The sequence below is a fragment of the Dasypus novemcinctus genome, chromosome 28, assembly GCF_030445035.2.
Source record: "Dasypus novemcinctus isolate mDasNov1 chromosome 28, mDasNov1.1.hap2, whole genome shotgun sequence".
NCBI lineage: Eukaryota > Metazoa > Chordata > Mammalia > Cingulata > Dasypodidae > Dasypus > Dasypus novemcinctus.
Window position 1 is genome coordinate 20,226,363 of NC_080700.1, and position 27,845 is coordinate 20,254,207.

At 44.4% G+C, this 27,845-nt stretch overlaps 2 long non-coding RNA genes across 2 annotated transcripts; both read left to right on the plus strand.

The window, feature by feature from the left end:
• Nucleotides 1-21,125: 21,125 nt before the first annotated feature.
• LOC131276428 (uncharacterized) lies at nucleotides 21,126-24,755 on the plus strand. The gene is made up of 3 exons (XR_009183904.2): nucleotides 21,126-21,252; nucleotides 23,148-23,339; nucleotides 23,661-24,755. It is a non-coding gene; the product is annotated as an uncharacterized lncRNA (long non-coding RNA).
• Nucleotides 24,756-26,068: 1,313 nt separating this feature from the next.
• On the plus strand, nucleotides 26,069-27,009 carry LOC131276463 (uncharacterized). The gene is made up of 2 exons (XR_009183934.1): nucleotides 26,069-26,239; nucleotides 26,495-27,009. It is a non-coding gene; the product is annotated as an uncharacterized lncRNA (long non-coding RNA).
• The last annotated feature ends 836 nt before the right edge of the window (nucleotides 27,010-27,845 follow it).

Here is a 27,845-nt window from a genome sequence, read left to right on the forward strand (position 1 = left end):
CATGAGAGTCTTCTCCAAAGCTTCAGGCATTGGCTAACCACTCAATGCAGAACAATCTGGCCACTTAGCGGGAGACATGCAAAGGAAAAACGCTTCACAAAGAAGAGGAATGAAGACACGGTGAACTCTTGTGACCCTGTCTAGACAGGGGTGGTCAGGCCCTCGAAATAAGCAGGTTCTTGAGGGGATGGAACCTGCTAACGTTATAATATTAACACACAGATCATGACTGGCAGGAAGGGAAGGGGAGTGCTGGGATGGCAATCATCTACCCAGATGTTAATCAACAGCTCTCATCTCCTTCCCTCATGGGTTGGAATTCTGCACAGAAAGGGTATGTTCCTAATTTGGGGAGAAAAACATTACATGGAATCTCCCTGGACAGTGACAACCAGGCAGGGCCTTGATGCCTTCTGGCCTGGCTGCTGGGCACACTCTTTGCAAAGCTGCACCCACAAAATTGGCAAAGACCTGGACAAGAGATCACATAGACCACATTGCCAGGCAAGGGGCAGGTGTACCATGCTAAAATAAGCTCAGTAAGACAGGAGTGAGAATGGGTGCACAGCAGTCTCTACAGCCAGCACCCAGAAATCCAAATAGGACATCCTAGACCCCAACCTGGCAGCACCCCTTCCAGACATTTCCTGAATAGTGGTCCAGAGAACCACTCCCAAAGGTATCTGAGCTGACATCACTCTTACTGACCAGACCCTGCCTTGTTCATGTGCAGCCACGTTTCCTATATTTGCAGTATTCTACAAAGGAGGCTATCATACTGTTTTTACTTCATGTTGCACCATGAATGTCTTAGTATTTTGTGATTGATTAAACCTTTTTCATCATTTGAAAATTTTATTTTATTTAAAATATCCAGGAGACTGGATAAATAAACACTTAAAAATACAGTATGTTTTACAATTGAAAACAACAAAAACTGGCTTTACATAGTTGTTGTGCATGAAAACAGACTAGAAATATGTGCAAGACCTGATAGGTGGCAGTACCTTCATTTTTGTTTTAATATAACATCTTTATTTTTGTCTTTATTTTTTTAATGTTACATTCAAAAAACACGAGATCCCCATATACCCCCAACCCCTCTTACCCTACTCCTCCCCTCATAACAACAACCTCCTCAATCATCATGAGACATTCATTGCATTTGGTGAATACATCTCTGAGCACCGCTGCACCCCATGGTCAACGGTCCACATCATAGCCCACACTCTCCCACAGTCCACCCAGTGGGCCATGGGAGGACATACAATGTCTGGTAATTGTTCCTGCAGCACCACCTAGACCAACTCCAAGTCCCAAAAATTTCCCCACATCACATCTCTTTCTCCCACTCCGACCCCCAGCAGCCACCATGGCCACTTTCTCCACACGAATGCCACATTTTCTTCAATTTCTAATCACAACAGTTCATGAATAGAATATCAGTAAGGCCACTCTAATCCATACTCTATTCCTCCATCCTGTGGACATTAGAATGGTTGTGTCTACTCCACATCTATATCGAGGGGGCTTAGATTCCACATGGATGCTGGATACAATTCTCCTGCTTTCAGTTGTAGGCACACTTGGCTCCCTGCTGTGGTGGTTGACCTTCTTCACCTCCATGTTAGATGAATGGGGTAAGTCCAATAAACCAGAGTGTAGGAGTTGAAGGTCTGTTGAGGCTCAGGGTCTGCTATCACATGGTCAGTCCAGAGTTTCAGGTCCCCTGGGTATACATTAAACCCCAGTACCAACTACAGTTCTGATAAAAGTAACAGGAGAGACATGTGGACAAAGATCACATCTAAGTCCAGCTCCATCCACAGAAACACAAACTCCAAAGAAGGGCCAAGTAACATGGCACTGAACTCCATCTGCCATGATCATAGAACCAGTGGGTCTCTGCAGCCCTCAGAAGAACCAATACCTGGGGTTGCATCTACTTTTATCTGTCTCTGGGACTCTGCTCAGGTGTGCATAAGGGCAACCCCTCTGAAAACCTCCTGGCTCTTTTTGGGGATTCATAGCCATATAAACTCATTTGTCCTTTCCATTTCCCCCTTTTATTCAGGTCGAAAAGCATTTTTAACTCCTGGTGTTATATGTAGACTGAGATATTCTGCTGGTCCGAGTTGACCCTTTTATTCAAGGTCATTTTCTAGTTACATCATCAGCTGATACTTGGTAGTAATCCCTCGGCACCAGGGCGGCTCATCCCTGGGAGTCATGTCCCACACTGGGGGGAAGGCGACACATTTACATGCTGAGTTTGGCTTTGAGACTGGCCACATTTGAGCAACACGGAGGCTCTCAGGAGGTATGAGATAAAAAACAGAATTGCAAACTTTCAAAGGTTTGTTTTCAACATTTCATTACCAAACCTGAGGTATTTCCACACAGCACTCTCCTTCATTGTCTTTCCACAACTTCGTAAACATTACAAATCATCATCCTTAGGAGGAACGTTTTTACCAAATAAAGTGGAGGGAATAATATGAAATCCTTCTCTCTGTAACTTGCCATCCTCAGGGAAGTACACAGTCTCTCATCGAGGCCAGATAACTGGGCTGCAGAGTGAGGGGAGAGGGAGGCCTCTTACGACAGAGACTTAGCCTCTCACTGCTGGTGACAGAATTCCTTCTATTGTATTTCAGTAGGGCTGTAGGGAAGATCTTATATGTCTCTTCCTATTCTAAAGCTCTTCTCAGTCAGTCTAGACCTACAGGAATGGGGTTGCTGGGTTGAAGAATGTGAGTTCTTAAAATTTTGGTAACTACAGTTAGATAACATGGAAAAGGGTCCATCTCAGTTAAGTTACCAACAGCACTCTATGATCGTGGGGGCTTCCCCACATCTCACCAGCCAGGGGTGTATCATTCTTTTAACTTTTGTCAATCTGGTCTAGAGCAACAAATGGAACCACATGTCCCTCCTTTGTTCCAATCTCAGTGTGAAAATGTGTCAGCTTGGAATTCAGCCAGGACGCACTTGGTGGAGAAAATCAAAGGAAACTGGCTGGAGAAATTGGTAGGACACCTGGTGCCTGCATTCCAGTGTGGGGATTTCTCTTTCATCACCAGCTTTTTACGCAGCTACAGAGACTTTGCTACCACCGAAGAGGTCCTGCAACTTCTCTTCACAAAGTGAGCACCTCCCCTTCCACAGCCAATACTATCTCACATATAATGAGTATATCTTGGTAATGTCACTTCATCTCCCTGAGCCTCAGCTGGTTCCACTAGCAAGTGGAATGAGAAGACAGAATACAGAGGTTAAGATGAGGATTAACTGGGAGAAGTGAAACGCATTCACATGGCCCCTGCTCTAGTAAAGGTTTGATAGGGTGCTAGGTTGTTCATAGTGATTATTTTCTTCTCCCTGTGAAGAAGTGTTCTGACTCACCCTTCTCTAGCTCTGTGGCCATGGTCAAACCTATCGCCACATTCCTAAGGAGGAGCTGAGGTTCATCTGGGGGACTCTATCTTTTGTGTATATAAAAGAGACGTCCTTTGGGGCTGGCAGAGGAGACTCAGGGTTTTGCAGTTACCTGGGAAGATGCTGGTTGGGCTCATTCATTTAACAAATATATATACTGACACCTGCTATTTATAGGCATATCTCTAGGCATTTAGAATAATTTAATGAACAAATGAGACTCAAATTCCTGCTCCCTGGGCTAAAATTCTAGAGGGGAGTCAGCTACAACACCCATTAAACAGGTTGTGAACACAACACATTAGAATTAATGCCTCCTGGCCTCCTCTAGGTATGGATGCATCCTCCCGTACACTGAAGGGGATGGTGGACCTATGGACCAACTTAAAAAGTGAGTAGACACTGGGAAAAAAGGAGGGTCTCTTGATTCCATAGAACAGTGGAGATCAGTGTATACATGGGATTGGGGCTCCGGAGAGGCTGGGCTGACCCAGATTCCCACACATCTGATGATGCTCGCTATAGGGTGGGGGGTCTACGGAATCTGCTGCAGGAAGAAAGGGGTCAAGAGGAACTCCAGATGGGGCATGGGCACCCTGGGGAGGAAAGGGAGACCGGGTTTCCATGGCCAGCAACTGAGAGAATCCATCCCCATTCCCAGCTTTCTTACACCACCCAGTCTTCTCAACACCAAGGTCTGAGTCCAACAAAGACAGGTGCGCTTAGCAACAGACTCACAAATCTCAGTCAAGGGAATTCAGCTGCATTCGACCTACCCAAAGCTTTATTCTCACCTATGAGGAGAGTATTATCAGTAGGAGGAAAATACCCCGAAACGGTACTCAGAATAACACAGCATGATGGAACTCAAACTACAGCTTAAGTTTCAAAGACAGTAACTGGGAAGGCCAAGGCATGAGGACACACCATGCCTGATCTCACATCCATAAGACCCTTGTGACCACAGTGCAATGAACATAGCTGACACTTCCATCCCAGCCCTTATAGAATCGATATTCCTCTAGGGAGAGGGGCCAAGAAAGACAGGTAGCGAAGTACATCAGGCTTCCCTTAAGAAGGGCAGAGCAGGGCGGATGAGGGATTGAAAGCTCCTTACATCCAGACTCTTTGATGGAACTCTGCAGTCACCAATTCTGCTACAACCAGGACAGACTGGGATTGGGATGGGGGTGGAGGGGTGGGGCTGGCCTGCTGAAGCTCAGGGTCAGGCACTGGGCTCAGCTCCAGCAGGAGTACTGAGGCAGGGCAAGGGCAGTATGGAAGCAATGTCCAGGCCACTGATTCCGTTTCCCTCCTGATTACCCCCATTGCCATCTCCTTCATCCTGAGTACCTGGCTCTATGGCTTCTCAGAGGATTTCTGTCAGGCCCCAGACTTCCTGGACCTCCATGTGCTGCTGGCCTACATACAGCTCAATCTGCCTGGATCAGAGCTGGAGCAGTTTGCCCAGCTTCTACTTATGCAGCATGAGCAGGCAGAGGCAGAGGGTGAGCAGAAGTGGGGGTGGGTGCCCATGAAGAGCTGATGTGGGAGATCAGGGGGCAGGACAAGGGGAAGAACCTCCAAAGCTGGTGATGTGCCAGGAGAAAAGGAAGAGTAACCTCAGAACACACATCTGGTAGACTGCAGTCTGGAGTTCCTGGGATGGGGTGTTGGGGTGTTCAGGCTTGAGCTACTCAAAGGCCAGGGATATGCTGCCGCTTTCAAATGGCAATGGGATGGCACTTAGGTGGGTGAATTTTCTCCTCTGGCAGCTCCAACACCAGGTCCAGAGACAGGCCTACCACCAGTCCTTGAGCTAGACTGCCCTGCAGGAACACCGCTGCCACCAGCTCCACCTCCAGATCCAGTTCCCAAATTGGAGGCAGCTCAAAGTTTAGAACCACCTCTAGAGTGACCTCTAGTCCTTACTCTTGAAGCTACTCAGGAAGTAGAGAATGAGGGAGATTTGCTCTCTCCCACCGCCAGCCCCCATTATGAGAGGAGAGAGAGACCATCTTCCAATGACTGACTGGACCCCAAGCTGAGACAACTGATGTCGATCTCAGGATCTGTAGGTACCAAGAGTGACTGGATCCTGGGCTTTAGTACAGAAGACACAGGAATTAGTTGGGAGGGAGTATTTGGTGGGGAGGGGGGAGGGTGACTGCATTTCTGTATAATGACAAAGGAAAGCATTTCGGTAGGGACACTACACATTCATTGTAAATAGCAAGTTCCTCACTTGAATATTCCATTAAATTCTACTTTCTATGATAGCCTGGAGTTCAGTTTTGTTACTGTTTCCTGTGTCAATTTAAATGAGATACAGACCCTATCATTCCTCACTGAAATAAAATTAATACGGGTCATCAATTACTATTCATGGGAATATTTTGAGGCCATTCATCCTTCTCTGGCTTACTGAAGGAATGTGAAGTCCCCACAGTGCAGAGCAGAGATGCGTTTCAGTATCATTATACTACAGAAGAAGGTAAGACAGCCCATCAGGAACCCCAGGATGATGGTTGAAGGGGAGTTGGCAGGGCACAGCAACACTTCTAAGGGTCTTGAAAAATCACATTTACAAGGGCTGATTCCTGATGCAGGACAGTGGCCTCCTTTCTACAGTGTTCGAGATAGAGGAAATAGTTTTTGCTTCTCATGCCGAGGTTTCCTTTCACCTACAATTAGGAATTTGTGGTTTGCAAGGTAAAGCTAGAACCCGTCAGGATTAGGTGGGGGTATATGTAAAAAGAGGAAAGCTGACAATGTGGAAAGGAAAAAGCCAACTGAGATTTGCCAGCAACTGGACTAAGGGCAGGCAGGATTGTACATTCCCAGTTGCCCTCTAAGGGATGACGTGGTCAACACTTTTCTTCCTCGGATCCTGGGAAACTTCATTCCTGGTTAATTTGTAGCAAGGAAGATATTTGTGATGCAGCTTTCCTCAAAATAATATTTTGTTGAAGTCCATCATACATCACGTGCATACATAAACAGGAAGTGCACAGTAAAAGCTGTGAACTTACAAAAATACATATCACCACCCAGGCTCCCATACATCACCCTACCACCTACACCATGCATCATTTGAAACCTGGTTAGAATCTATAATTAACTATACCCCATAGCTAATGGGTACAACTGGGCCTCTTTCATAAGCATTACTTATTCTTTTGACCTGGTGTTTCCAGCATGACTACAAATTCTTGTTCAATTTTACTGAACACAGAAATTCCCTAGAAGGTCACAGCCTCCCTGTCAGGTCCCTGGTGGCCACTGCTCTCTGGCTGTGGCCTGGTGAATGCCCAGTGAGCTCAGGTTTCCGGGCGTAAAGGTACTTTTTCCTTGCCAGGGAAGGACCCCTGGCACTCTCCCTGTCTGGTCAAGGGGAAGTCTGGAGCTGTGAGATTCTCAGGTCCACTCTCTCTGGTGATCACTAGATTACACACTCAGTCACACTGTCACTTTTCAACCTCAAGGAGTAGCTGGGCCCTGAGCTTGTAAAGCTCGCAGCACTTGCACTGGTGGGGTTCCTTGTACAAACCTTGTGCTTTGGTTATATACGGGGAATGGTGAAGGCCTTCAGATGGTGGGTGTTGAAATTAAAGGCATGTACTAGCCATGGCCACCTGAGGAAAGATCACAGTGAAACTACCCAGCATGATAATATAATAAATACATGACCTTAGGCATTTGTGAAAACCCATAGAACTATGCAACACAAAATTAAACTCTCATGTAAACAAGATTTTAGTTGATAAAAATTCATCAATATTGGTTCATCAACAGTAAAAAATTTAGCACTGAAATCAGAATGTTACTAAAATGAACACTGAGTACAGAGGCTGCATACTTGCTATGAAATTTTTCTGTAAACCTAAAAGATTTCTGAAAAACAGAGTCGATTGACAAAAACTAGAATACAAATTCAAAGGGGCTATGTGGGTGAAAGTAATGGGGAGTTGTGGCTTCATTGTTACAGCTTCTTTCTGGGTTGATGGAAAAATTTGGTAGTGAAAGGCTGGGAAAATACCATGAATGTAATAAATACTACTGAATGGTATATTTGAAAGTGGTTAAAATGGAAAATTTTATATTGTATGTATGTTACCAGAATAAAAATTTCAAACATCAAGAAACTGTCAAACACAAAGAGAGAACTCTAATGTAAACTGTGCACTACACTTAACAGCATAATTGTAATATTACTGTTTAATCAAATATTTTAAAAATACTGCATTAATACAAGGTGATAATAATAGGGAAAAGTGCCTGTGAGAGTGCTATATAGAACTCTCCAGTTAATGCATGATTTTTCTGGAAACCTACAAGTACTCTAAAAATATATTTTAAAAAATAAAATGTATTTAAGAACCAAAGTAATATGCAACATAACTTCCACGAGAAAAAAATAATACTATGGTCATGCCAATTGCTACAGAAAAACTATTTGACAAAATTCAATACTTTTTCATGATGACATACAAAGAAACAAACAAGCCAGCAAAACTAGGACCACATAGCAAGCATCACACTCAGTGGTAAAAGACTGAGAGCTTTCTGATAGATGGGGAAAAAATCAAAGATGCAGTTTTGCCACAGCTATTCCTCTGGCTGTGTAATAGCCAAGGTGATAAGGTAAGAGAAAGAAAGGCATGCAAGTTGAAAATAAGGAGGAAAACCAACTCTTTTTGTAGATGACATGATTTATATGGAGCAAGTCCTCGAGAATTCACAAAAACACTGTTAGAACCTATAAACAATGGCAGAAAGTTGCACAAAAGTCTGCTTACCATAGCAAACAATCTGAAATTATCAGAAAAGGGAAATTATAATGCAATTCCTTTTACTAGAGCATCAAAAAAACAAAATATTTAGGATGAAATATAACCAAGGAGATACAAGATTTGTTGTATTATAGTTGAAATAAATTAAAAGAAGGGGGTCTGGGGAAGGTATTTGAGGAAGCTAACAGTAAAGAAAACTTATTTTACACCCTTACTGGTTCATGAGAAATGGCTAAACATTGCAATTATGCCAACTATCAATGAGATCTGCAACAGATTAAAATTAGAAAATAGTTTTGAAAATTTCATTTCCAATACAATCAAGAAATTAATATTTTTAAAATTCTGCATTTGTTATATGCAAAATTTTACACTTAAAATATTATTTATTTTAACTTATCCCTACCGCTCAATGTCAAATACTTTTCACTATGTTAATGGCCGGTACAGAGGAAGCGGAGTTGGCTCAACTGATCGAGTGTCCACAAACGATATGGGAGGTCCAGGGTTCAAACCGAGAGCCTCCTGACCCATGTGGTGAGCTGGCCCATGCTCAGTGCTGATGTGTGCAAGGAGTGCCGTGCCACACAGGGTTGTCCCTTCGTAGGGAAGCCCCATGCACAAGAGGTACACCCTGTAAGGAGAATCGCCCAACACGAAAAAAGCACAGCCTGCCCAGGAGTAGCGCCGCATACAGGGACAGCTGATACAACAAAAAGAGTCACAGATTCCTGGTGCTGCTGACAAGAATGCAAGTGGACACAGAAGAACACACAGAGAGCAGATATGGGGGGAGGAGGGTGGCAGTAAGGGGAGAAAAATAAATAAATAATTTTAAATATATTTTAAATGCCCAGGATAAACCACATAAAGTAAGTAAGAAAGGAACACATACCACTTTCTATTATGGCTTCAAATGGTTCATCCAGCTCTGGCACATGGCCGCAACTTACCCAACTGCAAGGTCCAAACATTTTGGATGCCCCTGTCACTACTGTATGTATATTCACACTATACCTGAATCGGCCGGAGTTTCTCAGTAGGAACAATCCAGAAACCTAAAAGATACTGCAGCATGCCATGATTTCTAGCCATCAGAGTCCTCAAGAAATGGAAACTTGCCTAAGTCTTGCTAAAATATTCCATGGAAAAGTAAAGAATGAACCCCACGGGAACAGCACAGAAAATGTTTTGAGAAAAATCATCATGGAGAACCCATGGCAGAGCCCCTTCTCAGCCTCAGGGACATGAAACAGGAAGCTTTTTACATACTATGGATAAGGCCCGAGTTCTCCCAGACCCCCTGGAGCCTGACCCATTAGTCCTGTACAAGAGACACCTTGTCCTCACAGGGGACACAGTGCACCAGTCTTGGGGCGCAAGAGGGAGGACTTTGCCACTTGGTATTAGGCTCAGGTGGGTTAAAAAACTGGGCTTCGCATGCTCCCTTGGCTTTAGGGGCACAGCACGGGAAGCTTAGTGCTCACTGTTCAGCTCTGGACAAGGACCCCTTCCGGCTGCTCTCAAAATCACTGAAATTAAATGTTCATATTTTTTAGTGCTATATATTTCCAAGTTCAAAGGAAATGGAACTAACAAGCAATTGTCTTGATGAGAATAAATGGAGATAAGAAGAAGCAAAGAATAAGGTAAATATACAAAAGTCAGCTGATTTCAAATTCTGAGGATGAACTAACAATGAAGTAAAAACAATCAAATGCATTTATGACAGTAAACACATGCAATAACTTCCTTTGTCAAATCTAAAGAATATGTAAATATACCCATCTCAGAAAATATGAAAATTTCAAAGAAATAGCAGAAATGGGGAAGTGGACTCGGCCCAGTGGTTACGGCGTCCACCTACCACATGGGAGGTCCGTGGTTCAAACCTCGGGCCTCCTTGTCCCATGTAGAGCTGGCCCATGCGCAGTGCTGATGTGCTCAAGGAGTGACATGTCACGCAGGGGAGCCCCATGCGCAAGGAGTGCACCCTGTAAGGAGAGCAACCCAGCGCGAAAGAAAATGCAGCCTGCCCAGGAATGGCGCCGCACCCACGGAGAGCTGACACAACAAGATGATGCAACAACAAAAACAACAAAAAGAAACACAGATTCCCGGAGCCGCTGATAAGGATAGAAGCGGTCACAGAAGAACACACAGTGAATGGACACAGAGAGCAGACAACTGGGGGGGAAGGGGAGAGAAATACATTTTTTAAAAAAAGGAATACTAGAAATGTTTAAAAAATGGATAAATATTCCTTATTCAAGGTACTTAGATGCAATATTTTTTAAGATCGCTATCAAAATTGGAAAAACACATTTTGTAGGTATTGACAAACTGTTTCTACTCCCAGAATACAATGTAAATTATTAAAAAGAAGGAAATGGTAGAACCCACACTGCCTGTTTCTAATCCTTATTAAAAACCTACATTAATTAATAGAGTGTGAACTTGACAACAAACAGACATGGAAAGGAATAAAGTCCACATGTAGACCCATGCAAATGCAGTCAAATGAACATAATCCTTTCAACAGATGGTAACAGAACAACTGGAAGGCCACACAGAAAACAAATAAAGGCATAAACTTTACATCATCTACAGAAATTGCCCCAAATATAGACGTATGTGTAAAAATAAATGAAAAAACTTACAGAATCCGACGAAAGAGAAAATCTGCATGAGCTTAGATTTGCTGATGAGTTTTTATATGCAGCATCTAAAGGGTCAGGGGGAAAAAATGGTCAGGAGACTTAAGTTTGAAAAATAAATGGACTCTATTGAACACACTATTCACAGAATGAAAAGAGAAAAGGCCACTACCCTGCACTGAAGGAAGCTTCATAAAACAAATATATCTAAAAAGGACTTGGAACAAATTGTACAAAAGGCATATAGCTTAATAAAAAGAAAAACAACCACGGATTTAAAAATTGAGAAATGGGGAAACGGACTTTGGCCAGTGGTTAGGGCGTCCGTCTACCACATGGGAGGTCCGCGGTTCAAGCCCCGGGCCTCCTTGACCCGTGTGGAGCTGGCCCGTGCGCAGTGCTGATGCGAGCAAGGAGTGCCGTGCTACACAGGGGTGTCCCCCGCGTAGGCGAGCCCCACGCGCAAGGAGTGCACACATAAGGAAAGCCGCCCAGCGCGAAGGAGGGAGCAGCCTGCAGACGAATGGCGCCGCCCACACTTCCCGTGCCCTTGACGACAACAGAAGCGGACAAAGAAACAAGACCCAGCAAAAAGACACAGAAAACAGACAACCGGGGGAGGGGAGGGGAATTAAATAAATAAAAATAAATCTTTAAAAAAAAAATAAAAATAAAAAATAAAAATTGAGAAATGACTGACCAGACATCTCACCAAATTAAGTGTACCATTGGCAAAGTGCACACATAAAAATACTCAACATCATTTGTCATTGCAGAAAAGAAAATTAGAACGTGAGAGACACTAATCTCTGTGGATACAGACTGTCTGTCTTTGAACCAAATTACCTAGATACTGGAGAAAAATATTTTACAACTTCCTATTAAGAGCAGACCAATAAGCCCAGAAAGGTACTATAAAAGAGAACATGAAATTCTACTTTCACATGAAGATATTTTCTGATAAGAAAACTCCTAAAAACCTTACATACCTAACAACTCTTAGGCAAACTTAATCATGCCAAGTAAAATTCCTTTTCTGCAAATCTTTATCACTTTCTATATGCATTCTCTATTGTCCTACATATTCCAGTTTCTCATTCATCAACAGTCTTTTATTTTAAGACAAAATGACTTTCTTTTCCCTTACGAAACACATCTTGCATACCTTACATATTAAAAGATATTGGGGAGGCAGACTTGGCCCAATGGACAGGCATCCGCCTACCACATGGGAGGTCCGTGGTTCAAACCCTGGGCCTCCTGTACCCGTGTGGAGCTTTCCCACGCTCAGCGCTGATGCATGCAAGGAGTGCCATGCCACGCAGAGGTATCCCCGCATAGGGGAGCCCCATGCGCAAGGAGCGCGCCCCGTAAGGAGAGACACCCAGCGTGAAAGAAAGTGCAGCCTGCCCAAGAATGGTGCTGCAAACATGGAGACCTTACCCAAGATGACACAACAAAAAGAAACACAGATTCCAGGTGCAAATGATAAGTATAGAAGGGGTCACAGGAGAATACATAGCAAAGGGACACGGAGCAGACAACTGGGGGGGGGGGGGAGGAAGGGGAAGGGGAGGGAAATAAATTTTAAATAAATAAAAATAAATAAATAAAAGATATCTAAGAGATCTTGGAAGCTCTCTTAAAGCTAACATCCTTAAAATAAGAAGAAAAAAAAACAAAGAAAATAATCTTATCGTTTGGTAAAGGACAGTATCCCTTACTTAGATAAAACTTGACTTAGAGGAAATAGTCCACAGAAGAAAAGGCAGCTGCTGAGTTAACATTGGTTGATCTCAGATTGCAGGTTCTAGAAAAAAGAGCATTTACAAGAGACAGGAATTAATTTAAGGATTGGTTAACTGATGTGGCCTCAGCATGACAGACTACATATGGGCTTACTTAACTTGTTTATCATCGGTTATACTTGAGTCTCTGACTTGTTTTCTTTTGACAATAAAATACTTCCCACTTTCTCAAAAATAAAATATACAATTATTCAAAAACGTATTATGAAAATGCCCCCCCATCATATTTCTTCTTCCCTCTCCCTCAGCAGCTACTGTGGCCACTTTCTCTGCATCAATCCTACAATTTCTTCCATTACTAATCACAATAGTTCCATAATAGAATATCAGTAAGTTCACTCTAATCCATGCTCTATTCCTCCATCCTGTGGACCTCGGGATCGTTATGTCCACTCCACCTCTAAACTGAGAAGGGGCTTAGATTCCACATGGTTGATGGAAGATATCCTCCTGCTTGCAGTTGTAGGCATGCTTGGCTCCCTGGTGTGGTGGTTGACCTTCTTCACCTCCCTGTTAGCTGGCCAGGGTAAGTCCAATAAACCAGAGGGTAGGAGTTGCAAGTCTACTGAGGCTCAGGACCTGGCTGACACATGGACAGTCCAGAGATTCAGGTCTCCTGAGTATGCAACATCCCCAGTGCCAACCACAGGTTCAGTAAAAGTGACAGAAGAGGCATGTGTAGAAAGGTGACATCTGAGTCCACCTCCATCACACTCAGGAACACAAACTCCAAAGTAGGGCCAACAGATATGGCACTGAAGGCCAGAGCCATCTGCCATGACCACAGAACCTGTGGGTCTCTGTAGCCCTCAGGAGAACCAGTACTTGGGCTTGTATCAACTTCGGCTGTCTCTCGGATCCTGCTGAGGTGTGTGTAAGCACAACCCCTCTGATGACCTCCCAAATCTTTTTTGAAGACTCATACCATATAAACTCATTTGTCCTTTCCTTCTTGGAGTTTTCCGGGATGGTACTACAGGGATAGATGATGGACATTGTATGTCGTGCTATGGCCACTGGGTGGACGCGGGGAGAGTGTAAACTACAATGTAAACCATTATCCATGTGGTACAGCAGTGCTCCAAAATGTATTCACCAAATGCAATGAACGCTCCACGATGACAAAGAGGTTGTTGTTGGGAAGCAGACTTGGCCCAGTGGTTAGGGCATCCGTCTACCACATGGGAGGTCCACGGTTCAAGCCTTGCTCCTCCTTGACCCGTGTGGAGCTGGCCCATGCACACTGCTGATGCACGCAAGGAGTGCCCTGCCAAGTAGGGGTGTCCCCCACGTACGGGAGCCCAACAAGCAAGTAGCGCGCCCCATAAGGAGAGCTGCCCAGCGTGAAAGAAAGTGCAGCCTGCCCAGGAATGGCACCACACACATGGAGAGCTGATGCAGCAAGATGACGCAACAACAACAAAGGAAACACAGATCCCCGTGCTGCTGACAACAAACAGAAGCAAACAAAAAATGAGATATAATTTCAAATCTGTCAGAATGGCCACCATTAACAAGAGAGAACAAGTGTTAGAGAGGATATGGAGAGACAGGAACATTTAATTCACTGTGGGAATGGAGAATGGTAGAGTCACTGTAGAGGACTGCTTAACAGTTTTTAAAGGAGTTGAATACAGATTTGTGACATGACCCTGCAATACCAATACGGAGGAATACTGGTATAGGATACTATTGACAGGGGATATATGGCTGACAGGGAGCTATACAGGGCATATGTCCAGGGTGCATGGTAATGTTTGGATATACTCATAGTGGCAACAATTAAAAACTAAAGCTGGGGGGGTACTGGGTCCCTGGCTGGGGGTGCTGTGCCGTGGTCCCTAGGGGAGCAGCGGCAGTCCCCCAAGTGCAGCGGCAACGACCGAGAAGGAATGAGGGTCCAACAGTGAGCCCCTGATACTAATGACTATGCTTGTGAGCCTATATGCCTGAAATAAGAACAAGGCCTAGAGTAGCACTGAGCCTGGGAATTTCCTCCTGACAGCCTTTATGTTACTCAAATGTGGCCAGTCTTGAAGCCTAACTCAGCATCTAAATGCAATGCCTTCCCCCCAGCGTGGGACATGACACCCGGGGATGAGCCTCCCTCGCACCGAGGGATCACTATCAAGTACCAACTGATGATGCAACTGGAAAATGACCTTGAATTGAAGGTTCAATGAGGATCTAGCAGAATATCCCTGTCTACATATAATAACATGACTTTAAAATGCTGTTTGACCTAATGTAAGGGGGAAATGGAAAGGAGAAATGAGTTTATATGGCTATGAGTCTCTAAAAATGAGTCTGGAGGCTGTCAGAAGGATTGCCCTTATGCACAACTGAGCAGAATCTAAGAGACAGATGAAGTAGATACAATCCCCAGGTATTGGTTCCTTTGAGGGCTAAAGGGACCCACGGGTTCTATGGTCATGGCAGATAGGGTTCATTGCCATGACAGATGGCCCTTCTTTGGAGCTGGTGTTTCTGCGTGATGAAACTGGACGCAGAGGGGATCTTTTCATAAGACTATCATGCTACTTTACTGGAATTGTAGTTGGTATTGGGGATTCAGATATATTTAGGGGATTGAATCTTTTTACTGACAATATGATAACCAGGCCCTGAGCCTCAACAGACTCCAGCTCCTACAATCTGATTTATTGGACTCACCTCACTCAGCTAAGATGGAGTTGAAGAAGGACAACCACCACACCATGGAGCCTAGAGTGCCTACAACTGAAAGCAGGAGGATTGCATCCAGTAACCATGTGGAATGTGAGCCTCCTCTTGACATAGAGGTGCAACGGACACAACCAATCCAAGGACCTCAGAGAAAAGGTGGCACTGGAGTGGGAAAAGTGGATATGGTGGCTGATGGGTATGGGGAATGGCAGGAAGAGATGAGATGTGGAGGTGCCTTTGGGACTTAGAGTTGCCCTGGATGGTGCTTCAGGGGCAATCACCGGACATTGTTAATCCTCCCAGGGCTCACTGGATGGAATGGGGGAGAGTGTGGGCCATGATGTGGACCAATGACCATGAGGTGCAGAGATACCCAGAGATGTACTTACCAAATGCAATGGATGTGTCATGATGATGGGAGTGAGTGTTGCTGGGGGGGGGAGGGGTGCAGTGGGGGTGGTGGGGTCGAATGGGACCTCATATTTTTTTTAATGTAATATTTTTACAAAATCAATAAAAAAAAAAAATACTGGGTATATATCCAGAAGAAGTGAGAACAGAGACACGAATAGACATCTGCACATCTATGTTCACAGTGGCGTTATTTCAAATTGCCAAAAGTTGGAAACAATCTAGGTGCCCATCAACCGATGATTGGACAAACTGTGGTGCATTCGCATGATGCAGTAGTGTGCAGCTTTAAATATCAATGAAGTCATAAAGCATATGACATCATGGAGGAACCTGGAGGACATTATGTTGAGTAAAGCAAGCAAGACACAAAATGACGACTATATGACTTCAACACTATGAAGTGCTGTGACCTAAATATATTGTGTAACATATTGTATGATTGCATTTATATAAAAGGAAGATATAAATCAATCTGTACAGATGAAATTTAATTAGAGGTTATGAAAGGCTAGGGAAAGTAGACTAAGGGGTGTGGAGTTTTTCTCTTTGGAGTAATGAAATACACCTAAAATTTTGGGAGATCATGAATGCACAACAATGTGATTATACTAAAAGTCCCCGATTACATACTTTAGATTGTATGGCATGAGAATATATTTCAATAAAACTACTTAATAAATAATTGTGCAAGAATAACTAGAAATGGCAGCTAAGTATAGCAGCAGAAACAGAGAAAGAATGAGAGGTGAAGAATTTCCTTGTTTTCCTGTTTTTTTGTTATTACCATTATTATTGAAATAATGAAAATGCTCAAAAAAGACTGAAGTGATGGATGCACAACTACGTGATTATACCAAATTCCACTGACTGCACACTCTGGATGAACTGTATGTTTTATTAACATGTATAAAAGGAGGAAGTGGTAAAGACAAATGAGTTTATGGTTAAGAAACTTCAAAATGGGTCGAAGGTAACCAGAGGGGTCACACTTATGCACGTGTCAGCAGGATCCCAGATACAGCCAAAGTTGATACAACCCCAGGAAGTGGTTCTCCTGAAGGCTATAGAGACACACAATTTCTACGGTCATGGAAGATGGCTCTGGAGTTCAGTGCCTTGCCAGTGGGCCCTACTTTGGAATTTGTGCTCCTGAGTATGATGGAGTTTGACTCAGAAGTGACCTTTCTACCCATATCTCTACTGTCACTTCTACTGAACCTGTGGTTGGTGCTGGGGTTGTTGTATGCACAGGAGACATGAGCTGGCCATGTGCCAGCTGGGCCCTGAGCTTCAGCAGAGTTGCAACACCTACTCTCCAGTTCATTGGACTTACCCAGGTCAGCTAGAAGGGTGATAAGGATGGTCAACCACCACACCAGGGAACCAAGAGAGTCTACAACTGCAAGCAGGAGAATCGCATCCATCAGCCATATGGGATCCAAGCCCTCTCTTGATTTAGAGGTGGAGTGGATATTGCCATCCGAGGGTCCACAGGATGGAGGAATAAAATATGGTTTAGAGTCAACTTACTGGTATTCTACCATAGAACTATTGTGACTCTAACAATGGAAGAAATTGTATCACTAATGTGGAGACACTGGCCATGGTAGTTGCTTAGTGCAGGGAGAGGGAAGGAGAGGTGTGATATGGGGGCATTTTCAGAACTTGGGGTTGTCCTGAATGATAATGCAGGGACAGATGCAGGACATTATATATCCAGCCATAACCTACTGAGTGGACTAGGTGACAGTATAAACTATAATGTAAACTATTATCCATGTGGTACAGCAGTGCTCCAAAATGTATTCATCAAATGCAATGAATGTGTCACACTGGTGAAAGAGGTTGTTGATGTGGAAGGATTGGGAGGGTGAGTGGGGGGTGGGGTATATGGGAACCTCTTGTATTTTTTTTTAAAGATTTATTTTATTTATTTCTCTCCCCTTCCGCCCCCCACCCCGGTTGTCTGATCTCTGTGTCTATTTGCTGCATCTTCTTTGTCCCCTTCTGTTGTTGTCAGTGGCATGGGAAACTGTGTTTCTTTTTGTTGCGTCATCTTGTTGTGTCAGCTCTCCGTGTGCGGTGCCATTCCTGAGCAGGCTGCACTGTCTTTCGCGCTGGGCAGCTCTCCTTACGGGGCAGACTCTTTGCGCGTGGGGCTCCCCTATGCGGGGGATACCCCTGCGTGACACGGCACTCCTTGCACGCATCAGCATTGCGCATGGGCCACCTCCACACGGGTCAAGGAGGCCCGGGGTTTGAACCGTGGACGGATGCCCTAACCACTGGGCCAAGGTCGCCACCCCCTCTTGTATCTTTTAATGTAACATTTTGTGTAATCTATATATCTTTTTTTAAAAAGACACTTAAAAATTTGCTTAAAAAATGTTTTAAAAACTAAAAATAATGGAAGCAGGTATGGCTCAACTGATAAAGCATCTGCCTACCGTATGGAAGGTCCAGGGTTCAAACCTAGGACCCATGTGGTGAGCTGGCCCACATGCAGTGCTGATGTGTGCAAGGAATGCTGTGCCATATAGGGGTGTCCCCCACGTAGGGGAGCCCCATGCACAAGGAGTGTGCCCCACATGGAGAGCCGCCCTGCATGAAAAAAAGCGCAGTCTGTCCAGGAGTGGTGCCAAATACATGGAGAGCTGACGCAGCAAGATGACGCAACAAAAAGAGACACAGATTCCAGGTGCCACTGACAAGAATGCAAGTGGACACAGAAGAACACAGCAAATGGACACAGAGAGCAGACAACTGAGGGGTGGGGAAGGGGAGAGAAATAAATAAAAACTAAATCTTTCAAAAAATGCTAGTTCTAAAATAAATAAAAATAAAAATACAGGATTACACTACAGAGTGAATCCTAAGTTAAACTATGAACTTTAATTCATATTACTATTAAATAATGTGCTATCATCAATTGTGCAAATGTCCTATACCAATCAAGGTGTTGGTGTCAGGTAATATACAGGAATCCTATATTGTATATATCATTATTCTGTAAACTCAAAACTTCTTTACCAAAGGGGAAAAAAACAATCTCCCTGGACAGAAACACAGACATATGCATGCACACATACATCCACACAAGCATGACCACACATGTACACACACATATACAAACACACACACACCTCCTATTTTAAATTTCCTCCCATCCTCAGACAATGTCCCCTTCTGACACTACTTGCTGCCCTCCCCATCTGGTTGCAGGAAGCCCTCACTGCTCATAAGCTTAGGAAGAGACAGCTCTCTGGTCTTCCTTCCCTGCACAGAACAGCTCTGTCCTCTACTCCTGCAAGTCTCTTGCCCAAGGGGCTATCACCAGGACCACAGAAGGTTAAGTTGCTGACAGGGTGGTCAGGTCATTGTTTACTGAACATAAGGGAACCTTAGACAACCATTCATTGCCTAATTCTTTGGTTAAGTCTGCAGTAGTTGGTTAGAGTCTCCAGATGCAGAGATCAGGGACCATGACTAGAATATGTGACAGAATGCCAATGCAAAAAATCCACACAGCAAATGCCTTTGCGCTGTGATGATGCTAATCATGGCAACCTCTTAGCAGAAAACGTTCTCTTAGACTTTTATAAAATAGCTCTTTCTAGTGATCATTGTCAGAATATATCTTTTGGCCTGTTGATCTCTTATGGAATATTAAGTGGAATGGTTATAGAGGAAAATGACCAGTTAGGATAGAAAGGTGAAGAAGGCCATAAAAAGGAATGAAGTTCTGATACATGCGACAACATGATGGATCCGAGAATACATCATGATAAGTGAAATAAGCCAGAGACAAAAGGACAAACATTGTATGATCTCACTGACATGAAATAATTACGATAAGCAAAGGGATAGTCAGAATTTGTAATATAGGATACAAGGGAACAGAGTAGAGAGAGGGAAGAGGAAGTTAAGGCTTATGTTGTAGAGGGACACTGTTTGGGTTGACTATAAAGTTTTGGTATTAGATGGTGGTGATGAGAGCACAACATTGTGAACATAATTAAAAGCACTGAAATAAGTATCTGAATTTGGTTCAAAAGGGAAATGTTAGATTGTATAGAAAGTAATAGAATAAAAACATTTGCAAAAAATCCATGGATGGAAATGGATATGGCTCAAACAGTTAGGCTCCCGTTTACCATATAGAAGGTCCAGGGGTCGATGCCCAGGCCCTCCTGGTGAAGCCAAGCAGGCCCACATGCTGAGCTTGCCCACACGGAGTGCCAGACCACACGGAGTGCCACCCCATGCAGTAATGCCATCCGGTCCAGGAGTGCTGGCCAATGTGGAGACCTGCACAGCAAGATGATGCAATAAGAGACACAGAGCGGAGACAATAAGAAGGCATAACAAGGAGCTGAGGCGGCGCAAGAGAAAGATTACCTCTCTCCCATTCCAGAAGGTCCCAGGATTGGTCCCTGGAGCATCTAATGAGTATACAAGCAGACACAGAAGAACACACAGAAAATGGACACAAAGAGCAGACACAGAAGGGTGGGGATGGGGGGAATAAATAAATAAATCTTCTTTTTTTATTTTAAAAATCCATGGAACTGTACTATATAAACAGTGAACCCTAAGTTAAACCATAGACTATACTCAATAGTAAAATTATACAAATGTGCCATCATGATGAATTGTAAAAAATATTCCAAAACAATGCAAGTTGTGAATAGTAGGATGGTTTATGGGAATCCTATATTTTAAGCATGATTGTTCTATAAATCAAACATTTCTCTAATTAAAAAAAAAAGAATAGAAACTAGGATCATAGATATCTTATCTATTTTGTTATAATTTCACACACTGAAAGTTCATCAAGTAGCTTGTATTCTCCTTTTTTTTTTTTTTTTTTACCAACTAGCAAGTTACCAGAAACATGATGGAATTAAAAAAAAAAAACATCTATTACCCAGCAGTTTCTGTGTGTCAGCAGTCTGGGTGAGGTTACCTCAGATCCTAGTCTTTCCAGGCAAAAATCAAGGTGTCCCCAAGACTGTTTTTTCCTCGAAGTTTTAGGGAAAGTCCACATCTAAAATCATTTCAGAGACTGGAAATTTTTGTTTCTTTCTCATGCTTTCCACATCTCCCTCCATCTTCAAGGCAGCAGTGGAGGCTGGAGTCCTTCTCATGCTTGCAATCTCTGCCATCTCTTCTTCACTTCTCTGCATTTGGAGGCTCATGTAGTTACACTGAAGCATGCCTCCTCTTCAGAATTTTAGAGCAGACAAAACTCCATCAGCCTGCAGCTGTTTAACTGACAACTGTCCCTTACCAGCTGACTGCCCTAGCCTACTGCCTTCCAGTTCACAGCTCACCAAGTGTCCATGACCTGTCTGACCCCACCATGACCTGCATCCCCACTTTTGATCTTGGCTGTCTCCAACAATCTACTTGCTGCCAAATCAAGGCCCATTCTGGTCCAGCTCTCCTAACCTGGAGGTACCTAACAACATCTGTCACCCCCTTCCCAAGTTTGAGACTGGTCTCAAGTGAGGCTCTTCTTGGCCCATGCGCAGTGCTGATGCGCGCAAGGAGTGCCGCACCACGCAGGGGTGTCCCCCGCGTAGGGGAGCCCCACGCGCAAGGAGTGCACCCATAAGGAGAGCCGCCCAGCACAAAAGAAAGTGCACCCTGCCCAGGAATAGCGCTGCCCACACTTTCCGTGCCGATGACGACAACAGAAGCGGACAAAGAAACAAGACGCAGCAAATAGACACAGAGAACAGACAACAGGGGGAGGGGGGGAATTAAATAAATAAAAATAAATCTTTAAAAAAAAAAAAAGTGAGGCTCTTCTGAGCTAGGATCTACTCCAAGGTCACTCATGTGTTACTGCCAGGTTTTAGTTTCAACTGAGGGCTTGTGTCCCTTACGGATTTTCAGGTGCTCCCTCTGTTTTTTACCATGTGGGCTTCTGCAAAGGGCAGCCCATAACATCACAACTTGTTTCCACAGGGAGGGATAAGAGAGAAGGAGAGAGAGTAAGAGAAAGAAATATAGATAGATATTGATAGATATAGATACATATGAATGAAATGAAAGAGAGAACTAGGACAGAAGTCACAGATGGTTCTTTCATAAATCTTGGAAGTGACAAATCTCTTTATTCATATTCCATTAATTAGAAGAGAGTCACTAATTCCAGACAAGGATGTGTACACTAAGAGGCAGAGATCCTTTTCAGCCATTTACAGGCTGCCTATCACATAATTTTTAAGGAGGCACTTAATCTGATTTAAATATCATGGGTAGTCATTGAAGCATTTTAAGCCAGAGGATGATGATATATGATTTTTATTGAATTTCAAGGACACCATGGTACAGACCGGGAGATGAACCCAAGAAGGGAAGTTACTTTCCCAAGAGTACATCAACAGGAACCAGTCCTGTTATATATTAGGTACCTGTAACACCATCCCACACGATTGATAGAGACTATGCATGTACATCTACTAAACTTCCATACAATCTAGAATGATCTTCATGGTTCAAGTGGAGAGACTGGAAGACCCAAGAGGAGGCACAATGCCTTTTCCAGGGTCACAGAGGTGGTAGGAGAAGGAATAAGGTCTGAACAGAGCTCTACCTACTCAATACTGGGGTCTTGAATTTCTCAGGCCTTCCGATTGCCTGTAGGAATGCCTGCGTTGGTATAAGAGTAGATTTAAATAGATAACATGGGAGAGGAGAGTCAGCACCCAGAGGGACCTTAGGTCAGATTTTACCCAAGGTGGGGCACAGGTAAAGACACCCCAGGAAGTAACTTCACTTCCTTGGAGATATAACACAACAGAACTTGGAAACCTGGTAACCAGTTACCAACACGGTAGAGAAAGCCTCTTACTAAGCTTACTTAAGCAGAGACACTCAAGAGAACAAGATGTTTTCTTGTTTGCCTACTTCCCAGGGCTCTCCCCTCAGTAAAATCTAAAGTGAGAACCTTTTCCAAAGCTGCAGGCATTGGCTAAGCCTTCACTGCAGAAGCATCTGGCCATTTGGCAGAAACACCAAACGGAAACACATGGTGACACAGGGCAGGGGAATGAATACCAGGTAAACACTTGTGATTGTTTCTGGGCAGTCTCAAAGCAATTCTCATCCTGAGCATGTGTGTGTGGAGTGGAGGACTATCAGGGGTGGTCAGGCCTAGGGCAGGAGCAGGTTCTTGGTGGGATGGGATCCTGGTGGGCCTATAACATTCATACCCAGATCAGGGCTGTCAGGGCGGGACGGGGAATAATGGGATGGGGATAATCTGCCCAGATGCTAAGCAAAAGCTGCTGTTTCCATTCCTGAGGGAAGTCTGTGCAGACACAGTGCTATATCTAATACAGGGAGAAGAACAACATGTGAGATCACTCCGTGTGGTTATAGCCAGGCAGGAAGCTGATTCCTCCAGGACTAGCTGCCAGGCACTGTCTTTGAAAAGACCCACCCAGAAAATCAGTGAGAAGCTGGATAATAGAATAATATACACCATGTCATCATACAAAGAGCAAGCATAACAGTAAGGAGCAATGCCAAAGGTGCGAATGGGTGCACAGCATTCTTTATACCCAGGGTTCAAAGACAGGGAGGGGGGGGCTTTCCAGACACCAGTCTGGCAACTCCCTAAGCTCCCTCCCTGGGTTTTCCAGATTATTAATCCAGGGCCCCACTCACAAAGGTATCTGAGCTGACATCATTGCCCCCAACCCCACTGCCCAGTCCCTGGCTTGTTCATGTATAGCAGCTGTCCCTATTCTTTGAAGTAATACCAAAAAGTTTTACAATGTTTTTACTTCATTTTGAACCATGACAGTCTTTGCACTTTGTGACTGTATGGTTGTTTTATTACTTGACCCTAGGTATCCTGTGTTTGACTGTCCTTACACAACTTCTCCAATATCACTAATCATCATGCCCAGATGAACTTTCTTACCAAATGAGGATGAGGGAATATTACTATATATCCCTGTTTCTATAAATTCCTTTCCTGAGGAACGTGTCATGGTGAACCCCTCAAGAACAAGGGACTGGACTGAAGAATATTCACAAATGGATTAACCACAGATATTTCTGCCATATTTAACCTCTGACTGCTGATGGCACTTGATGTGATTCCTTTTTGTTGTATTTCAGCAAAGCTACACAGAGATCACGTTTCTCTCTTTCTAGTCTAATGCTCTTCACACACTCAGAATAGACCTCCAAGAACAGTGATGCTGGACTGAAGTATGTGCATAACTAAAACGTTAACAACTAGAGAAGATAACTTAGAAAAGAGGTCATCTCAGTTAAGTTGCCAAGAGCAGTCTATGAAAGTGGAGACTTCCCTACTCCAAGCCAGCCACTGGTATTACCATTATTTACCTTTTGTCAATCTGGTGTCACAGCAGAAAAGAATTACACATCCCTCCTTTGTCCTACTCTCAGTGTGAAAATGTGCCAGCTTTGAGTTTGGCCAGAACTAACACGATGAAGCTATAAAAGCTGGAAGGCTAGAGACATTGGTGGGATACCTGGTGCCTGCCTTCCAGGATGGGGATTTCTCTTTCATCACGAACTTCCTATGCAGCTAGAGATTTGGCTACCACCCAAGAGGTCCTAAACCTTCTCTTTACAAAGTGAGCACCTCACTTCAGCACAGCCACCCATTTGCCACATACTAGCAGTACACCTTGGGAATGTCACTTCACCTCCCTGAGCCTCAGCTGGCTCCTCTGACAAGTGGGTGAGACAGGACAAACTTCAAAGTATTAATATGAGGATTAACAGGAAGAAGCTATGAAAGCATTCAACCAGCGCCTGGCTCTAGATAATGGGATTCTGGGGTGCTGAGGTTGTTCATATTTACTGTTTTCTTCTTCCTATGAAGAAGAGCTCTGGACTTACCAATTTCTGTGGCCATGCTCAAATAAATTTCCCCATTTCTAAAGAAGATCTGAGATTCCATCTCTGGGGCCCCCATCACTTGCATAGGTAGAAAAGGGGAACCTGAGGGCCAGTGGAGGAGACTCAGGGCCTCTCAGTTATCTGGGAAGGTGCTGCTTGGGGCTCATTCATTCAAAAAATATATACTGAGGCCTACTATTTGTAGGCACATCTCTAGGCATTTGGCATAATTTAATAAACAAATGAGACAAAAATTCCACTCCTCCGGGTTACCAGTCTACTTTTTGGGGAGTCAGACTCTTACAACCCCATCATAAGCAGTTAGTGTCCACAATACGTTAGAAGTAATGCCACCTGGTGTCCTCTAGGAATGGATGTATCCTCCCGGATACTGAGGGGGATGGCACACCCGTGGACCAACTGAAAACCTGAGGAGACTTTGGGACAAGTAGGAGGGTCTCTGTCTCCAATGAACAGTGGGCATCAATGTGTCTTGAGAGAATGAGGCTCTGGAGGGGATGGGCTGAATCCTGGGTCCCACACATCTGATGACACTCTCTAGAAGACTGAGGTCTAGCTGCTCCCCCCGCAGGAGGAAGGATCTCAGAGAGAGCTCTGGATGAGACCCTGGGTCCCTGGGGAGGAAAGGGGAGGGTGGGACCACAGGGCCAGTCCTTGGAGAATCCATCCCCACCACAGCCTATTTCCAGCTCTGTTTGCCCCACACAGTCCTCTCCACCCCATAAACACGGTCCCAAAAAGGGAGGTATCGTGAGCAACACATTCACAAATCTCAGTCAAGGGAACTCAGCTGCAGTAGGGCTGAGCAAGGCTTTCTCCACACCTAGCAAAAGAATACTTTCAGTGGAAGACAAGCACACACAGCAGAATAACACAGCACACTGGAGTTTCAACTATAGGTTAAGGTGCAACAGTTCCTGGGAAACTAAAGACATGAGGACATACTCTGCTTGATCTCACAGTCATAAGATATTTGACATCAAGGTGCAATGAATAGAGGACACAGTCCCTGACAGCCCTTACAGAATAGGTATTTCTGTGGGGAGAGGGGCCAAGAAAGATAGAGAATTATGTCTTGCTTTCTTCAAGGGCAGAGCTGGGAAGAACAGTAATTGAGAGCACCCTGAAATCAATAATCTTTGCTACACCCCTGCTCAGTGACCAAACCTGTTCCTGCCAGGACAACCAAGGGGGCTTGGGGTGCAGGCATGGAGGTAAGCCTGGCCTGCTGAAGGTCAGGGTCAGGCACCGGGGACCAGCTCCAGCAGGGGTGCTGTGGGAGAGCAGTGTGGAAGGAAAGGCCAGGCCTCTGACTGCTTCCCTCCTGACTATCCCTAGTACCGCCTCCTTCATACTGAGCACCTGGCTGTATGGTTTCTCTGAGGATTTCTGTCAGTCCCAGACTTCCTGGACCTCCATGTGCTGCTGGCCTACCAACGGCTCAGTCTGCCTGGATCAGAGCTGGAGCAGTTTGCTCAGCTTCTCCTTAAACAGCAGGAGCAAGCACAGACCATTCAGGCAGAGGCGGAGGGTGAGCAGTAGTGGGGTGGGTGCCCCTGGGCAGGTGATGGGGAAACTGGTGGGCAGGACATAGGGGAGAGCCTCAGAGGCTGGTGTTTGGCCAGGAGCAAACACAGAAGTGACCTCAGACCACACATCTAGGGGACTAAAGTCTGGGAGGGTTTCTAGGTTTGGGTGCTTGGGCTTGGGCTTCTCAAAGGATATTTTGCTGCTTTGAAAGGCAATGGGGTAGAAGTCACGTGAATGAACATTTCTCCTTTTGCAGCTCAAGCACCAGTTCCAGAGGCAGACCTACAACCAGACCTTGAGCCAGACTTCCCTGCAGTAACTCCTCTGCCACCAGCTCCAGCTCCAGATGCAGCTTCTGAGTTGTAGGTAGCTCGAATTTTAGAGGCATCTCTAGAGTCAATCGTAGTGTTTGCTCCCGCAGCTGTTAAAGAGCTAGGGAGTGCAGGAGTCTCTCCCTTTCCCAAACCAAGCTCTCCCTTAAGAGAGGAGCTGTGAACCCTCTTCCAGTGGATGAGGGGGGCCCAACCACTGAGCCATTGGTGCTTAGTCTAAGGCCCTGCAAGAACCAAGGGCCACCGCTTCCTGGGCTTTAGCAAAGTAGAGAGAAGAATTAGTGAGGAGGGAGGATTTGGAGGAGAGGTGCAGGGTGATTTATTTCTGTATAAAAGGCAAAAAAAAAAAACAAACTAACCATTTGTGTAGGAATACTATTTTTTTGTAAATAGTAAGTTCTTGGCAAGAATATTACATTAAATTTCTGCTTCTACAGTAGCCTGGAATTGCATTTTGTTCTTCTTGTGTTCATTAAAATGAGGACAAACTTATTCTTTCCTCCTTAAATTAAAAAAGACTTGTGAGTCACCAAACTTTTGACATGTGAAAAGTTCTAAGGGTCATCCAACCTTCTCTGGTTTGCTGTAAAAACACACAAGTCCCCATGTTGCAGAGTAGATGTGCATTTCAGTATCACTAAACTGGGAGAGGAACAGAGACACCTGGGATGAGTATTGAAGGGGCATTCCGAGGGCACAGCAAAACCGCTGAAATGTGGGTGTCTTTAAATTTCACATTTATAAGGACCACTTCCTGACAGTTTTTGGAGAAAAAGGGAATATTTTCTGGGTCTCAGGATATGGTTTATTTTGAACTCTGATTTTAGGAATTTCTGGTTTTCAAGGTGACCTCTGGAATTCCAGCACTAAATGAGGGGAAATGTAAAAAGATCAAAATACACGATGTGGAAGGGAAAAGGACACAGGAAGATTGCTAGCAAGTGGACTAAGAGCAGGCAGGACTGTACATCCTCAGTCCCCATCTAGGGAGCTACATGGTCAAGCAGTTACCTTAGATTGTATCCTCCTGAGACCCTGGGTCCTGAGCTCAGTAATTGTTACCTGGTTGGTCTGTATCCAGGATACACATTTGTGATGCAGCTTTTAAGGCTACACCTGGGCCTCCTGTCCTAAGCATTCCTCTCCCTATGAACTGGTATTTGACTAGTGTGGGTGTAGGGAATAGGGAGTCTTGCTTTAATTGGTACCGTTTCTCTATGGAGTAATGGACAAGTTTGATAGTGGACGGCAGTGACAATATCATGAACATAAATA